The sequence below is a fragment of the Lissotriton vulgaris genome, chromosome 5, assembly GCF_964263255.1.
Source record: "Lissotriton vulgaris chromosome 5, aLisVul1.2, whole genome shotgun sequence".
Classification (NCBI taxonomy): Eukaryota; Metazoa; Chordata; class Amphibia; order Caudata; family Salamandridae; genus Lissotriton; species Lissotriton vulgaris.
This window is the reverse complement of record NC_141693.1, coordinates 505,585,229-505,604,963: the sequence shown is the minus strand read 5'-3', so window position 1 is coordinate 505,604,963 and position 19,735 is coordinate 505,585,229.

Sequence of the window (19,735 nt, the reverse complement as noted above, 5' to 3'; positions counted from 1 at the left end):
GACGGACTTCAAGTGTACACGACAGCGGGACTTCCTGCCTACTCCCTCAGGCCCACGGAGGAGACGGAGACTGCGACCAGGCATCCACACGAGGCGGTGAGGATTGCGGACCATCCCAACCAGAGCCCAAGCCGAGAGAGCAAGGTCCGAGGTATCCCGAGGCCCACCTGTTCCGAGGCGCATGCGCAGCAGCAGTAGCAGTAGCAGAATCGAGTTTCCGAGGCCTTCAAGTTCTGCTTCCCGGTGAGTACCGTTATTGGGAACGCATAAAGACGGGTTCATTTATTTGAGCCCGGTAAAGACGTGTCTGGGTACACAGGCACGGTAGAGACGTGTCCATTTCGGTGAACGCGGTAAAGACGTGTCTCTTTTCGAGACCGGTATGGTTGTACTGTTTTGCAGTACATAAAGTAAACAGTTTTTCGGGTTCATGTTTTTTCCTATGTACTAGTTAGGATGTATCTGTTTCTAATGTTTTAGTGTTGTAGTATGAATGGTTGTTTTCAGTCTATTTTTGTGTATATTGTGTTTTCGTCAAGTTAGTTCCAACATGCCACTATTTTCGAAATTACGTCAGATAGGGACCAGGAAAGGGATACTCGAAGAGTCAGTTCCCGTCCCGCCTAGAGACACACCTGGTGATTTTATGTATCAGAAGCATGGGCTAGATGCCATACTGTTTTTAGACTTATGGGTAGATTACACGAAGGATCTAGAAGAGAAGTATAGATGGCCTGCCTCAGGAACATGGGATGCTGAATGCATTATGAAAGTAGAGGAAGCACTATGGAAAAAGAAAGTGAGACCGTCTCAGAAAGATGCCATTGATTTATGGCGTAAAGAAGCGCATAGGAGAGCAGAGAAAGAATTCCACAAAGCAGAGAGAAGTAAAGAGGCAGCAGAAAAAGCCAGAGAAAAAGAACTGCGGGAAGAGGGGGAACGGGTCAAGGCAGAACAAGCAGATAGAGAAAGAAATGCCCTCATTGCAGGTATTTATCCCGTCCTCACAGAAGGACCAGCTAAAGCGACCCCCTCTGAGGTACCCAGTAATTTGCCACCACCACTAATACCGACTAAAGTACGTAGACATAAACAGACAGAAGCTGAGGCTTTTATTTCCTCCTATCTAGAAGAGCCCGCTCCGGACTATGTAAACGCAGAACTCCCTCGTTTTCCTCCGCCCCCATCACAGGATGTGCTGTTACAAATGCGGCTTCCGCAGGCCGTGAAAGACGACACAGGACAAGGGGCAGTGGGAGGGGGGCTGCCAAGCACGCCATGAACACCGCCAGCAACACGAGCACTGCTAGGGTCAGGACTACCACGAACGCCACAAATGACAGCATCACCCTTTAAGCATAATGTAACTATTTCACATTGTATATACGATCCAGTACCAGGTAAGGGTGCAATGCTCGTGTACTCGATAAGATTAAGACATGCTGTCGACTATCTGATCACATTACCAGTCATGAAGGAAAATTTAGATAAAATATACCATTTCGTTAGAACGGGGGAGGGACCCGCGAGTATAGAAGAGGCCATGGAACAAAGAAAGGTGGAGGTTAAATGCATAATTTTACGTTTTTTGATTAACTGTCTGATCAGGGAACAAGACCAACCAGACAAAGGAGTAACGAGAGGTATGACTGATTGGAGTGACAACATAGCTGCCGGTAAACATGATAAAGTTGAGCAGACAAAATGTATGTACAGGAAAATACGAAAAGAGATCTTAAATATACACAGGAAAGAGTCTGACGAGAAAGATGATTCAGCATCAGAAGATGCTGAGCACGAAACAGAGGAAATGGATAAAATGAATTACGTAGGCAAAGCACGGCAGTTTGACAGGCCCAAGTGCCTCGACTACCGCAAACAGGGACCTCCTATAAAAGAAAGATATTCCCTCGAAAACCTATTCCAAGCTACTGAGAACGCACTGAAAAGACGAGTAGAGTGCGATAGACCCCACACCCTACACGAACAGGAATTAGCCCGGTCAGCCGTTCAATGGGTGTCTAATTCTAACATATATAACAGTGACATAGTGGCTCAGACCTTTTTGAGCCTTCCTCCGAACGAACAGCGTTTGGCTGGTATTTACATGGTTCAACATTTGATAACGTTGTACGAGAGTCAATATTCTGATCCCGGTCCCTTGTATAAATTACTAGACAATATACTTCTAGAGAGATGGATAGGCCTAGGTACTGAATTAATTAATGTCATTCTGGATCAACGACATAAGTACTTGACTTCTATGACCACATGCATAATTCCTGCCCCACACCACGACAGAAAGAGTTTACACATAGACAGACAGAACCCCCTACGAGAGGTACATCCCGTCAAAAATGCGGCGGGTAACTTTCAGCGAGTGTACGTTTACACACCCTTGACGAAACTAGAAATACTGGAAATGAAAAAGATGCTGCCCTGTCATGATAAAGACCCGGGGGGGTTCCACCGTGAATTAAAAGACATTCTCCGCATAGGGGATTACACGTATGCTGACATTATTAAATTATTGAAAGTACTGTTACCTGCTGGTATTTACGAAAAGCTTAAAGAAAAAGACTGGGAGGTGGGAGAGAAAAAGTTGAGTTGGGCAGAATTGGAAGACGAGGATAAAGGCCGGCACCCTGGTGTTGGTCTTGGGGACAAAGCTAAGGATCTACCTGAACTCTTGATACAGGTTTTGCCGAGATTATTGACTACTAAAAAGTAAGATTGGGATGCTATTTCAGCCTGTAAACAGAAACCAGACGAGGACACAAGTGATTTTTATTCTAGATTCGAGAAATGTTTTTCTATTAATAGTGGCCTTAAGCCAAGTAGCGAATCATATCCACATCTTTTTGTGAGCAAATTAGTAGAGAATTCCTTACTACCGATCAAGAATAGAGTACTGAAGGTTGAGAGTACCTGGCAAGCAAATAGCCCTTCACAAATGTTGCAAATGTTACAATACCACCAGAACAGAATTAGAGAGGAACAGGAAAATGAAAAGAGACGCATGAAAGATACGAAAATGAAAGTGCTGGTTGCGCAATCGGTACCAGCTAATGGGAATAAAAAGGGCACGACACATGTTAAAGGGAACTGTAATTATTGCAAGCAACCAGGTCACTATGTAAATGAATGTGCTGTCCTGAAACACAATATAGCTACAGGCAAGACAAAAGAAAGACCGCATCCTCCTAGACAGAATAGCACCCCACAGAACACGCAACAGACAGTAGCGAATTTTCCACCCCCACCAGCAGCTGTCACACAACAAGCCACCCAGCAAATGTACCAGTACACACAGTCGGACTATCCAGAATACCAACAGTTCTCATGAAATAGCCTAGAGAGGGAGGTTGGCTTGCCCCTTATTGAGGTTCCTGTAGATCAAGAGGGTCCCTATGTACATAGTCGTGTATTGGGAAAAGACAGAAAATTTCTGATCAATACAGGGGTGAGCAGAACTACCATCAGTCATGACGAGGTTCCAGGGGCACCCCTCTCAGGCTCACAGAATGTTTCCCTGGGATTTTCAGGAAAGCCTATTGTTAATGAAGTGTCAAAACCAGTTTCCCTAGGAGTCGGTCCATTGTCCCGTACCACAGACTTGTTACTTACTAAGTCCTGTCCAGAAAATGTGCTTGGTATAAAGACATTGAAAGAACTGGGAGCAGTTATTTGTTGTTCTCCGGAAGGAGTACGATTGTTTTTACGTGATTTTAAAGGACATTATGTGTTGAAAGATTTTGATCACAGACTCCAGAATGTACCACAGCATTTATGGGCACAAGGTCCGACTGACGTAGGTTACATGCACATCACGCCACACCGTGTCACTCTCAAACTAGGAGTAGTACTACCACACATCCGACAATACAAGTTACCACCTGATGCCGTAGTAGCCTTACTGAAAATTGTTGACGAACTCATTGCACAAGGAGTGGTAGTAGAAACTGACTCGAATGTATGTAATTCACCTGTCATCCCTATTCTTAAACAAACAGACCCTAATGCACCACCAGTCTACAGACTAGTGATTGACCTTCCAGAACTGAACAAATGTATAATTCCCCAATACCCAGTGGTCCCAGACATTTCTTCATTACTGACTGCAATTGATTCCGAGGCGACGTTCTTCACTGTAATTGACCTAAAGAACGCCTTCTTCAGTGTCCCAATTCATCCAGAGAGCCAATACCTCTTCGGATTCTGTTTAAATGGACGCAGCTTTACATTTACGAGAGCTCCTCAAGGATTCACAGAAAGCCCTAGTATTTACAGCCAAGCATTAAAAAGACAACTGGACAGTATTTACATGCCTGCCAACACCGCACTGCTCCAATATGTAGACGATATCCTGATCACAGCACAAACAGAACCAGACTGCGAACATGCATCACTGACAGTCTTATACTTTCTGGCAGACAAGGGGCACAAAGTGTCCCCTTCGAAGTTGCAATTCTGTGCACAGCAAGTAGTGTACCTTGGGCACTTGCTGTCCAAGAGGGGTAGACAGCTGACACAAGACCGTATTCAGTTAATTGCCAACCTTTCACAGCCCAAGACACAAAAGGAAGTACGGGCCTTCATTGGCCTCACTTCTTACTGCAGACAATGGATTCCCCAGTATGCATATCTAGCCAAGCCACTCATACAGTTAACAACACAGGAGGCAGCGTCTTCGACTGTCCTCCCTTGGACACAGGAACATACACTTGCATTTGAAGAATTGAAAAAAAGCCTTATGTCAAGCACCAGTTTTAGCGACTCCTTGTTACAGCAAGCCTTTTACGCTTTTTGTCACTGAACGAGATGGAACAGCATTATATGTCCTCACACAAGACCAAGCAGGAAAACACAAGCCTTGTGCTTATTTTTCTAGTACATTGGATCCAGTGGCCCAGGCTCTGCCTGCGTGCCTGAAATCAGTTGCAGCAACAGCCCTAGCTATAAGACAGAGTGATTCCATAGTGTTAGGACACCCCCTGACAGTACAGGTTCCACATGCAGTGGAAGTTCTCTTGAACAGGACACAGACACAACATCTGACTGTAGCGAGACTGACAGGATATGAGCTGACGTTATTTCAGCCACATATAGAGATCAGACGATGCAACATTCTGAACCCTGCTACACTCTTGCCCTCAAGTACAGTAAACACTGCACCACATGACTGTGTGGAAGTAATTAATACAGTGACGAAACCAAGACAAGACCTGACAGACATTGCATTGCCAGACCCTGACCTGACACTTTATGTAGACGGTTCATGCATGAGAACAAGCACAGGAGAGTTAGTGGCCGCATATGCCGTGACCACTGATACTGAAGTCATTGAGACACACAGAATAGAAACACAGTCAGCACAAGCAGCAGAGCTCATCGCTCTGACACAAGCCTGCCTAAGAGCCAAGAACTTGAAAGTGAACATATATACAGATTCACAGTATGCATTCGGGGTCGTTCATGACTTCGGAGTATTAAGGAAGGAGAGATGTTTCCTGACCTCTCATGGGGCCAAAATCCAGCATGGTCCCCTTATTCAGGCTCTGTTAGAAGCAATACATTTGCCTACAGCCATAGCCATCCTGAAATGCAAAGCACATACGAAAGTAACAGACACCATTTCCCAGGGTAACGACCTGGCAAACCGAACAGCTAAACTTACAGCCCAGACACCAACAGACACGACAAAGACAGAAGTACCATCACTGACAAACTGCATGACAGTCAGGGATCCCTCACAAGATGTACTCGATATACAGACACATGCCACTCCAGACGAAATAAAGAAATGGACTGAACAAGGAGGGGTCCAGACTGACCAGGGTTGGATGACTAAGGGCAAAGCTACATGGTTCCTCCCAGACTGTATGGTACAAGTCATCATAAACACAGCACATAGTCCAGCACACTTAGGAGAAAAGGCAATGCTAGACAGTTTACAGAATATTTGGTTCAACAAGCACCTGCGTGCAGCAGCGAAACAGAAAGTACGCACCTGCATGATCTGTTGCCAGGTCAATCCAGGCAAAGGCATTCCAGTGGAACAAGGTGGATTTCATCCTCCTGACCACCCTTTTGAAGTCCTCCAGATGGATTATATCCAGATGGACCGATGTAGAGGATACAAACATGTCCTAGTAGTTGTATGTGCACTATCTAGATGGACAGAAGCGTACCCAGTCCCAGATTACACTGCTGTGACCACCGCCAGGCAATTGGTACGAGAGTTCTTTCCACGGTACGGATTGCCCCATGTCGTGTACTCAGATAACGGTCAGCCATTCTCTTCTGAATTAATGAAGCAAGTGTCCCTTCTGTTAGGTTACCAGTGGAAATGTCATTGTGTACGACACCCAGAGGCAGCCGGACTTGTTGAGCGACATAATCAGACGCTCAAGACAAAATTAGCAAAAGTCTGTGCAGAAAAAGGCGTGGATTGGATGGTAGCCTTGCCGGTTGCCCTCTTTTACATGCGTATGGTAGCTCATTCCAGAACAGGCCTGTCCCCTTATGAGGTGGTTTTTGGTAGACCACCGAATATGTGGGGTACGCCTATGCCAAAGAAAATTACTGATGTTGACAGTAATATGCTGACAGATTACCTGGCTTCCTTGATGTCTGCACTCCTCTCTTGTCGTTCACAGGTTGCCGCCGCCTTCCCCGACAACACCCAAGTTAAAGAACATGCCATCGTTCCGGGGGATGTAGTGTTGGTCCGAAATTTTGATCGTTCAAGCCCTCTCGAGCCCCACTGGCAAACGCCGAAGTTAGTACTGCTTACCACGAGGACTGCCGTCAAGGTCGAGGGAAGAAAAGGCTGGATCCATGCCCAGCATATCAAAAAATTCCATAGACATTCCGGAACTTTGATCGAAGCCAAAGACTGCTCCGATGAAAAAAATGACTCAAAGCCCCCTTTGCTAGAAAAGACTCCGCAACAGGAGTATAGGTCCAAATTACGGTCTAGTAAGTCAGACAGCGTTTAATTGTTTAAGTCCACCCTGTGGTGAATCAGTTAGACAGGTTCCTGACATGTATAAGATCGTAGACCAGAATAGCAGAAAGAGAGATAAGAAAGAAAAGTACTGCAAGACTTTACGCAGTAGATGTATAGTAACTCTGATTAATATGTTTCTTCTAAGTATAACGATTATATGTATCAGCTTAACACTACATGTTTTCTTTCCTCCTATTGCTTCACATATACACTCTTCCTTTAATGACACTGTAGAGCACACATTCAGTGATCTGCCACCCCATTAACTGTCATACCGACTAGCACTACGCAACAATACTTTTATTCGAATGTTGCACCATTCTCATCAGACCAGCAATGTAAAGAATTGCTGGGTATGTGGCCGACTCCCACCTTATCAGAAAACGAAGGGAGTTCTGCCCCTTTTTCCTTTCCCGTTCTCGCACAATGGTTCGTGCGGAGCATGGTTTGCTTTAATGTCATCACAAGATAGAAAGTTCATAGATTCCCAGAGCGATTGGATCTGGGGAGATTTAAATATAGTAATGAATAAGGCATGTTTTCCAGACGAAGATGGTCTTCCCCAGAGGAAAGGGACCGATCTAGAAAATGAAGTGTACAAACAAGGAAATGCTTCCCTTAACTTTATGATTCTGAATGTCCAGTCCGAGAAAAATACAGGTCCACCGTTCATAACAGTCTTACCAATAAAAGGTGAATTATGCGTTAGAAAGAAAGGATCAGTGCATTTAGGACACAGTGATTGTAATACTGTGGTCGAATTCAATGATAAAGGAAAGTCTACTTTCAAAGCTTCTCGCCATTCCTATTTCATTTGCGGTCAGACAGCCTATGTAAGTCTGCCCTTAGACTGGGGTGGGACATGTTATATTGCGTTCCTGCTGCCACCCGTTTTTATAGCCCCATCCCATTATCATCGAGATTCCCGACTAGTGCATGTTAGAAATAAAAGGGAGACTGATTCCCCAGTGATTGATCAGACTGAGACAGCTTTAGAGCAATATACAGATTTCAATAAAGGATTCTTTTTCTTCATAGGTCCCGTCCAAAACAGTAAATTAATACGCAGGTTAACAAGAACTCTTGAAGCAGTAGTAAATGAGACTGCCTCTGCTCTGGTGAACTTGACGGAGGAGCAGTCTGCGATGAGACTTGTTGTTCTTCAGAACCGCCTTGTTCTTGACGTCATCCTGGCAGACAGGGGCGGGGCTTGTAGAGTGATCGGCTCCAGTTGTTGCGTGTTTATTCCTAATAACGCGCCATCCATGTATGCAGCAATAACAAGACTCCACAAGATAGCTCACGAGATACATCAGAACCCAGGCACATGGACTTGGTCCGGTTGGCTCTGGAGTGTAATATCAGCATGGGGATGGAAAGTATTGTCGTTCCTTGGAATGATACTGCTAGTTATATTCAGTTGCTGTCTCTGTCTGCAATGTGGCCCAGCGATTTGCGGCTTGTGTGCCACTGCCTGTAATCCCCATCCACGTATACAAAAGAAAAAAGACGAGCAAATGATGCTGTATGATCAGATATATGGTATCATGAATATTGATGTGTCCTGAAGGGCACAGTAGGGGACAAGGAGGGAATGAGGAAATAGAAATTTTACGTGGCCAATGTGTCCCCTACATGCACCCTATGTATGTACATATACCACCCCATGTATGTCCATGTCACCATGAAATTCCCTTCTCATGCCTGTAATAATAATGCCTCTGCATTTCCGTCCAATGTTAACATGTCAGTTACCAGGCCCTCCATGAAAGAAACGTTAATTCTGCACTGAGGTCTATGTTGCCAATGCATTTACATGGTGCACGTATAAAAGTCGAGATGAACCTGTTTTGTGGCTCAGCTGAGCCAGGACCCGAATTCAGGCTCCATGCCTCCAGACACTCTGAAAACTGCAGTTTAGTTATGTATCCCTGACTGCTCACATACTTCCTGCTCAGCCGAGAGGTGCCCAGCCCGGCCTGCCAAGACAGTATTTTGCTTACAGTTATCTGCCCTGCTCCACAGGAACACATTCCTGCTTATTGAAAAGGGTAAACATATTTCCGCCTGCAGAAGATAGGGCCTAGCCTTTTTGTCTCCATTCAAGTGATTTACAGAACTCGCATCCATAGAAGGCCAAGGCCCCACGCAATGCACGAAGAAATATATGCACGCACTAGCCCGTAGTGATGAGCAGCCTTTGCTCGAGCGACCTTTAATTCAGATAATACATCCTCCAAACTCAAGATATCAGATAATACCAGACGTGCAGGTCGTTCTGACACTCAAGGCTTCTCTACTAGCACGAAAGTCAGCTCCCCCCAGCTTTCCCCAGATACACGCCAATTCCACGTCATGACCAAGTTTGCGCACACAAGTAGGGTAAAGGTTCCTGCTGACCATGCAGACACCCTCCATGTATCCACCAACCTATGACACTCCTATGACTCATCAAGTGAACACCCACGTGTACGCCTTCTTACACGCCTTTTCCACGCCCATGTGCTCTTATCTCTCTCCTTCGCTTGCTCCGCCTGGAGTGCTCCGCCTTCTCTATGCAAGTTAATGTATGTTTTAAGTATAAATAATGAACTATGTGAATAAAGTTCAGATGACGATCCTTCCTGATCCCTAGTGGTGATGGAACCCGATTCTCCCTTAACTCGAGTTACTGAATTAAAGCCCTTTTTGAATCGGACACCACGGACTCTGCCTCTCATTATATGCATGATCCTTGTTAATGTATAGAAATTCCGACAGGGTAATTATTTTATTTACCACACACCTCTACACTCACCTCTGGTATTGTGCACCCAGCTACTGGGTGCTTACCTATGCCAGGGCAATTGGCTGGTAGACAGGGATTCTTGCCATGTCAAATCTTCTCTTTGGTCTGCACCAGAACATGCAGCCTAGGATGGCAGTGTGTGTGTGTGTAAAGGTACAGGGCGTCTAGGGGTAGCAGTATTTAGAGGTCTTCCATGGTCACAGTGCCCTTGGTACCTATGGTACCTTTTACAGAGACTTACATACGGCCAGAGAGTTGACAATTAGGCTTTGCAACAGTTTTAGTGTAAGAACATAGACCCTGGGTACCTGGTTGGCAGGAACCCAGGGCACACTCAGTCAAAGAACCTCAACATTAGACAAAAAGTGGGGGCAGCCATGCTAAAAGAGGGCGTTTTGTTTACACATGGGCATTAGCTATGGATTAACATCGAGAAATGAGTACCTGGAGAAGGCCCTCAGCTCCTATGAGAAAGACAAACTAGAGAGGGAGGGTAATTATTCAGAAGAAGACCCTGGGAAGGGTGGGGATGATGCCCTAGCCCAGATTGAAGATAATGAAGAATAAGGTGAAAACCAAAACTCTCTAACCTTTCCCAGATCCCCTTCACCATCAGGGTCAGGTCAGATAGTCAGTTGGTAGTAATCCTTGAGGAAGAGCTTGATCTTCTCTCACTAGAGGAGAAAAAGATTGATCTCGAGGAAAGAAGTCTAGCTCTTGGAGAAAAAAGGGTCAAGAGGGGCTTGAATCCCTAAGATAATTATGGCAGCAACTTTCATAGGAAAAAAGAGAAAACCTTTGAGGGACTGTAGGAGTTATTCTCCGTGAAGGTCAGAGATAAGCTTCCGACCCTTCATGAGGATGTGGCTGTGTCCTATCAGCATATGAAGGAAATTTTGATAGAAGAATTTGGACTCTCTACAGAGCAATACAGATTGAAATTTAGGGACACCAATAAAGGTCAATACCAGACATGGGTGGACTTTGTGGACTCTTCAGTCAAAACACTAGAAGGTTGGATACAAGGCAACGAGGTTGACACTTATGATGGGCAATATAATATAATTATGAATCTGTGGCAACCCTCCTGAGACTGCTCAACTGTGACTCCTCCAGGACCAAAGTCTGATTCCCCCAGACAGAGGGACCTCTGTGGGAGCTAAAGGCAATTCCAGGCTCTGTTGAAGTAGTAGAACTAGTCACACAGTGCTTGCAGGTAAAAGCAACATACCAGAACCAAATAATCACAGTCAATAAGGGATGAATCGAAAGTTGATGGTCCTGTACATTGTGGGAAATCTCCAGCAAGTTGTAGGTGAATACTGTGTGATCTTGGGCAGAACCAGCAGCGTTGTGCTGATTTTTTGTATGGGGAGCTTGTTCCACACTGTAAAATGAGTGCAAATGGGCACCATACAGAGTGCCAGAGGGCGCAGCTTCTTTGCTGCAGATCGAGTAGATTTTCTACTCGAGTGGCAGCTTTCTCACAGCGAATGGTCGCAACCACCTGCTTTGTCCTAAAGTCAGGAGTCCTAAATTTACTACTCCTAAACTGAGAAGAATCCTAACTTTAAGACTTTCGGTATTCACAGAAGGCATTTAGGAGTCCTAAAGTTAGGAGTCCTAAAGTTAGGAGTCCTAACTTTACTACTCCTAAACTGAGAACAATCCTAACTTTAAGACTTTCAGTATTCACAGAAGGCATTTAGGAGTCCTAAAGTTAGGGGTACTAACTTTACTACTCCTAAACTGAGAAAAATCCTAACTTTAAGAATTTCGGTATTCACAGAAGGCCTTTAGGAGTCCTAAAGTTAGGACTCCTAACCTTCTGTGAATACCAACATGAGTAAGTGCCTTCTGTGAATACCAAAATGAATAAGTGCCTTCTGTGAATACCAAAATGGTAGTAAGTTTAGGATTTTGTCTTAAGTTAGTTCTGTGAATCGGGCCCTAGCACTCTTTTATGAGAGTGCCTGCAGTGCTAATTTGGCGAGCTTCATCCCTGACTTCATTTTATCCAATTTTATTGTTAATCTATTACAGATTTCCACCAACATTTGACTCACTTGCTGTGCCCATTTCAATTCACCAGTTACCTTGTCTTTACAGAAAGTGGGGATTTTTAAGCCTCATTCCTTGGCTAACCCTGACCGGCTATGTACGTTAGCTAACTCCAAGTCGTAAGCTGTGTTTCCAACTTTAGAGCCTGAATCATAGAAGATGGGGACAACACAAGCTGCCTTTTCACACAGTTACCTTTCTCATAATTCCAGTCCAAATTACTACATAAACTTAAGGGTTCTACTCCATACTGCAACTGAGGACAGACCATGGCGTTATAGGCTGACAGGATTTGTCATACGGAGAGACCCCCATATTTCAATTACATTACTTTAGACCCCCATACTGAGGACAATGCTGTAGCTTTTAATGATTCTATATATTCTCTACATGGTATCTTTACGTCAAACCACCATCCTAGGTATTTATACTATTCCACTACATTCAACTTATTGCCTCCAAGGACCATGTGTACTTTACCTTTCCATTCCCTAGCACCATAATCTATGCCCTATCAAAGTTTACTGTGAGCTTCTTCCTTAAACAATACTCATAAAATACATCCAGTTTGCTTATATGCCTACTTCTGTCATGTCCATTACCACGGGGGTCATCAGCAAATACCAAACACAAGACAAACAAACCACTCATTGGCCTTTTACTTCTTTCAAAGTGTTCAGCAGATCTGCTAACAATAGGGAAAATAATAATGGGGCTAACACACAGCCCTGGCGCAGGCCGTTTTAAATTTGTATCTTCCAGGTTAGCATACCTGCAGTATCTATTATCACCCACACCCAGTTCTGGTTATGTAAATCCTGGAGAATTGAAAGTAAGTCTTTGTGAATTCCTAAGCTCATCAAAGTTTCCGACAATAAGTTGTGGTCCACCAAATCAAAACAGCGCAAAAATCAACAAAACATCAGATCAGTTTCCCTGTAGCATCTATCGATTTCTTTGCCATTGCCCACAGACTTAAACAGCGGTCTAGAGTTGAGTGACCTTCTTTGAACCCAAATGTTCAATTGGGATTATATTGTTTTCTTCCACCCAGTCTCTTCGCAGGTATAACATAATTTTGAAAACACTTTCTCTCCACATCCAGTACGCTGATCAAATGATAATTCATTGGAGCAATAGCATCATCCTTTTTATAAATGGGTCCTATAAGTGCTCCTTTCCAGCTATCAGGAAAGCACCTAGTAGCCAAAACCTTTTGGATTACTGCATGATAAAAGCTTGCCCACCATTGTACATTATTTTTTATTAGGACTGCTGGTAGATTGTCAGGACCAGTCTACTTTGTTAGCTTTAGGGACAGGATGGTGTCCTTGATCCTCTTAGCTGATAAATACAGTGCAATCTCGTTACTCACTACAAATGTCTACTTCTGACACAATTCATTATTGTCATTACCATATACTTTTTAGAAGTAATTAACCTAATCTTCTTCTACTAAAAATCTCATGTTTCCTAACCCTCTTCCTTCATGTCCTCACTGCCAATATTTTAATGTTCTTTGTTTCAATTACCTCAATCATATTTTGTCCGTTTTTACTAGTATACACATTTATAGCCCATTCTTAAGTTCGATTTTTACAATGCGCATATTACTACTGAACTCTTGATCATACTTTTTCTTGAGTGATCTTTCCAATTTTCTTATTTTTTTTAATCACTCACTCTACCTGTCAAACCAACCATTCCTCTTCGTCTTTGTAACCAGCTCCCTTTTCTCTTTCCACGCTTTGTCATGGAGATTCACCCTCAAACAGTTAACAACCTCAGCCAGTATCCCATTGTGCCAAAATATAAAGTAATTGGGAACATCCTTCACATTAGGCAACTATTGAAATGCTGATCCAAAATTCAAGTAGCAAGAAGGCTGGTGTACTCCACTTCCGTCAGGAAGTTGTTTCCCCTTATCTCCCTTAACACTAGATGTAAACGCCAGTAATCACTTCCCTCTGAGTGCAGCACATTCTATGGAGTGAAAATACTATGCATTAATGAAGACATAGGCAATTGGGCATTCCTGATTTCCATATCGAAAGGTTTGATTAGCTGGGTAATCCATAATCAACCAACCATTTACACAAAACAGTCCCATTGATCCTAGGAACTTCACTAATGCTACATCACGAGCTGGGCATCAGGAATTTGGGAAGTGTGCTAGGGGTATCTGGGAAGCAGTTAACAAATCTTTGTAGGTTGAAACACTGAATTTTGAGTTTAACTTATGGTTAAAGTTCCCTAAAAGAGCTATCAGCCAAGTTGGGCATTCTGTACTTAAACTTTCTAAATCTTCTTCTAACAACCTAACTTGATTCCATAATCTGCTGCATTTAGTGACTGAATATATATGTTAATAAATATAATACATGCCTTTTTCCTATTATTATTACTATATAGCGCTACAGGTGGGGTGTGGATATCCTACCAAGATGGTGGACGCACTCTAGAGAGGCGCCACATCCCAGCCCTATTATCCGCCCAAACAGATTAGTTTACGGCACCAGCCACGTGCCTAACGGACCCATACGCATGTCAAATAGCATCAGGCCCCTGTTTAGTCGACTATTGGTCGAAAAAATGGCGAGTCCCTGACTGCGAGGCAGCTAGCACCTGGAAGATCGGTCTCAACCCTGCTGAAGGCTGCAAGAAACAAATGCCTTGCCAACCGGACATGGAGTCTCCAAGGTAACAATCAGCACCTCCTGCGCTGTGGAAAATGTGAGTGCAGTTCCTGGTGCAGGCACTGGAAATGTGGAGCCTGCACCACAACGGAAATGGAGACTCAAGAGCGAAGCCCTGATTTATGGGGTCTGGGCTCGCGCAGCAAGCCTGCAGCACATCATGAGACCCGAAGCCTGATTCCTACTGCCAGTGACATGTCTATGGGGCACAGCCTGTGAGCTGGGATCTGTTTAAGAGGGCGTCTAGACCAGAGCAGTGGCGAGTGACACATGCTGTGGAAAGATCTGTGCGGCGGATGTTGACACTGCTGCAAGCTGGAGCTAGAGGACACACAGGAGAAGTCGAGCTGCTCTCCATGAGCCGATGGACCCTGCATCGCAACCAGAACCCGCCCAGCGGCCCAGTTGAGGTGCTGGGGAATTGTGTCTAGCTGGGGCTTGGTGGTCATGTTGGGGCCAGGCCTAAAATCTCAGCCCTGCGCTGGTAACAACTGAAGGGAAGGCGGCATTGCTCGATCCTTGTGGGAGGTCTGTGCGATCCTGCTGCGACGGGCATAAAGTCAAATTCAGAGGGTCTTGTAGCTGTTTGGCGTCTAGGTCCCAAAACTTGAAAGGGCCGACTGTATAGGGTTCCACCTGGGACATCCCCCTTCCCTTCTCATGACAAGGCCGTGAAACTATGCAGTGAAACCGGATAGTCCATACACAAGAGAGGGCCATGGATTATGATAGGTTCGCCCACAGGGGCAGGGGAACAGACTCCAACAGGCACAGAAAACTAATGCCGCACTTGATACTGCTCTCCCCTCTGGAGATCCTAGCAGAAGTCCGTGTGCCTTATCAGGCCTAGACCTAGCATCTCAGTGGTGCATGACTGCATGCACAAAATGAATACCAGATTGATAACGCCCCACAAGCTGTCATAGCGTGTAATTCATTCTCTGAGGATTGGCTCGCAGACCCCTCCCGTTAATGCTTTCAAAAGTGAAGTAGTAAAACAGAAAACCTAAAGCCCTGGCTGGGATGAAACATTTTCTCACCCTAATAGACCCTAGCTTCGCGTCACCCACAGAGTCATGACCATGGGAGACATGCATCATCTCCCTCCCTCCTTGCAATCCAATAAGTAAGCAACTGCAGTGACATCTAGCGACACTAAAGTTCATATATCCTTTGGCAACACATACTACCTATCCCCTGAGGGTCTCTAGCGATGGGTCAGCAGTGCACTGGGACGGGGCCTGCATTCTCAATCAGCCACTAATGTCAAACAACCTGAACAAGACCAAGTGATGCTGGATGCCGCAACAGCTTTCACATTAGAATCTAACTAGACTCAGTCCAACAGTCGGTAGAAATGTTGGGAACATCCTTGGCACAGACAAGCACATCTCTTGAGGGATGAAAAAAATCACATCGGACTTCACTCTGTTACATGTTGATCATCGGAAGTAAGTAGAAAAGATGCGAGATGTGGAACTTGAAATAATGGAGTTCCCTCCTGACACAAAGGACAGACATACAGAACCTGACAACGCAAATGCAGGCACTGGAGCACAAAGTAGGGGATGCAGAAGGGTGCTCCCACCATAACAAGGTTCATGTAGTAGGACTGCCAGAAGGCACGGAAAGAACAGATGTGGTGGCAAAAACTGAAAAATTGTTGAGGAATCTGCTTCAGTCCAGAACGCTTTCTCCTTTCTTCGTGGTTGAAAGGGCTCACCAGGTGCTGTCGGGCTGGCCCCTACAAGGAGCATGACCCCAGACTTTCCCCTCCTCAACTTTAAAGACTGTGATGCTCTGCTCCGTGAAATTCACAAAATGGAGGAGGTGAAGGTTAACAATGCCACAGTACTCTTTTTCCTGGACTATGCCCTGCAGAGACAAAGAGGATCTTTCTTTGCAGTGAAAAGTCAGTTGCGAGAACTGAGCATAGGATAGTTCCTTCTTGCCCAGTAAGCCACTGGGTTGTCTCAGGCAACAGCATCCACTTCGTCAACATAACAGTTGAAACTTGGACCTGGTTGGAGTCTACTGGATGCCTACCAGATCTCTTCAAATAGGTGAGAGAGCATATGCAACCCAGTACTGAGAATCAGAGGCACCACAGAGGGAGGCGTAAGCAGAGCAGACAACCGTCTTACTATTATGAGCTGTCCCCAACCTAGAACAGGTTCTGCAGTAGAGGCAGGAAGGTCTGCAAACATCTGCAATGATGCAAGATCAAGGTAGTGGACAAGAACCAGACACCCATCCGAACAATCCTGTAGGAAAGACAGCTCCTATGGTGTGTGGCCATCTGAGCATAAATCTAGGCGCCTACCAAATGTGACACCACAAATGGAAGATGAATTACTCTGACTCACGAACATTGCAGTTGTGTTTGACCAAAATGTTACAGCATACACATTTTGCATATGCATTGCGAGGAAAAAGGAGGGAGGAAGCCACTAATTAGAAGCCCTGGGAAGCACATAGCTAATCAATCCTACCACTCTCTGACAGATTCAGTTGCGAGTGTAGTGGTGCAGCACACTCACTACTGAGTTAATTTGAGGTCTTCACATGGAACGGCATCACACCCCTCATTCGAGGTCACACTCCAGAAACCCGATGTGGTTGGTCGTTAGTTGCCATTAGGCAAGTTTAGTCATTTGGGCGGATACAGGTTGTTCCTCTGCACTCACCTGGCTCACACCACAACGTTTTCACTTCCTTTCAGATATGTTAGTTCATATGGTCACACAACATTTGGTCGAGCAGGTGCAGCCCCCACCTGCTGTTTATGGACAAAGCTATTGATTTGCCCCCCCTTCGCAGTGTTGCTCGCTTTCCGCTAAACTCGTTTCTATATGACATGTGTCTACCACTAACATAATCACCTGGAATGTGTGGACAATGCATCCACCAGCATGCTAGTATAAAACCTACTCCTATCTCAAGAGCAATGCAGCTCACATAGCATTTTTGCAAGAGACGCACCTCACACAACCTGAAACACACAGACTCCAGCGCAGATAACGGCGACGATCTTTGCCATGGGTTATTCCTCATATGCCAAGGGGGCACTCATTTGGGTGTGGGGGATAGCCTTCACAGTGGAGGTGACAGAAATCAATGCACACAGTCACTATGTGTTTGTACGAGGTTGTCTGGATGGGAAACATGTATTTTAGCATGGAACCATTTATGCTCCTAACATAGACCAAACAGCCTCTGGTACACATTATCAGCGCTCCACCTTTACGAGTAGCACTGTACCTCACAAGGCTGATGGAAGCAACTTTGCTACTCGAAAAGGCGGAGCGCTGTCCCGCAGGATATTTATCTACATTCTGGTTACAGTGCATTGTCACTGGTTAACATTTACCAAAGGGATTTCCCCCGCTACGGCTGTAGCGAAGTACGCCCTGAGCCCATTTTGCCGCATTCAATCATTTTACTTGCAGTTTTGCCTCATATTGGGGACCCAGATGGGTTCTCTTGTGAGTAACTTCTTTTCTCCTACTTTTCCACATGTGGCACACAATTCAAAAGACTGCCCAAATACATCCTCAGATGTCCCTTCATCGTTAGTCCTGAAGAGACCCTACACTGACTATAGGGTCGAAACGCCCGTCGACACACAAAAGAAGCAAACCATTACACAGCGCATGTCATTGCATATTGCTGCTGTCTACATAGAGATTATTCTTGTTAATGGTCGACTAAAAAAATTGTGGAAACCTTTTATATAGTAATTCACACTGTCACTTAACTTTGGGTTCCCTTTCTCACTTGGGACACAATGCACTATTGTTTTTTGATTTTCAAATTATGTTTATATTGCTTTTGGTCCAAACTGGGGTGCCATAGTGGGCAAAAGAAAGATTGATTTAACCCAGATCTTTTAACTGGTGGAGAAAGATTGCATTGTCAGCATTCGGTCCATCATTTGTTTGCTGTAACATTTTTCGCCCTAAGTGGATGGGTATGCCCAGACGTGGGTCCCTTGCTCACTGTGCCACTGGATTCAAGCTAGCCTGGCTGAAGAAGGGTGAAATACCCTGAAACGGGTCCCAGGATGCTCTTTTCCGGTCCGGGGATGACCTGGCTTGGCAGTTCAGTCTGGACTGTTCCCATGGGGCACAGGGTAAAGACTGATTTGCATATTGCTAGGTCCAAACTGGGGTGGCGCAGTGGGCAAAAGATGGATTTAACTCAGATCTTCTGACTGGGGGAGAATGTTTGCATCATTTGTTTGCTGTAACACTTTTTGCCCTAAGTGGGATGGGTATGCCTAGAAGTGGGTCCCTTGCTCACTGTGCCACTGGATTGAAGCTAGCCTGGCTGAAGAAGGGTGACATACCCTGAAACCGGTCCCAGGATGCTTGTTTCTGTTCCAGGGAGGACCTGGGCTGGCAGTTCGGTCTGGACTGTTCCCATGGGGCACAAGCTCAAGCTTGATTTCCATATGGCTGGGTCCAAACTGGGGGTGGCGTAGTGGGCAAAAGATAGATGGATTTAACCCAGATCTTTTGATTGGGGGATAATGTTTGCCTTGTCAGCATTCCGTCCATCATTTGTTTGCTGTAACACTTTTCTCCCTAAGTAGGATGTGTATGTCCAGACGTGGGCCCCTTGCTCACTGTGCCACTGGATTAAAGCTAGACTGGCTGCAGAAGGGTGACATACCCTGAAACCGGTCCCAGGATGCTTGTTTCCGGTCCAGGGAGGACCTGGCCTGGCAGTTTGGTCTGGACTGTTCCAGAGGGGCACAGGGTCAAGACTGATTTGCATATGGCTGGGTCCAAACTGGGGTGGCGTAGTGGGAGAAAGAAAGATGGATTTAACCCAGATCTTTTGACAGGGGATAATGTTGGCATTGTCAGCATTCCGTCCATCATTTGTTTGCTGTAACACTTTTCGCCCTAAGTGGGATGTGTATGCCAGAAGTGGGTCCCTTGCCTACTGTGCCACTGGATTCAAGCTAGCCTAGCTGAAGAAGGGTGACATACCCTGTTAGACCTGGCACCATTGGCGTGGGTCTCACTTCCATTTTTGCTATTGCCTCATGTATTTTTGCTGGTGTTAGATGCTTTGGGTACTGTGCCACTGCTGTTCAGTGCCACAGTGCAAGTGCTCCCTATTGTAAATTGATATAACAATCAGTGGTTCCATGTTTGTCTATTTGGTTTA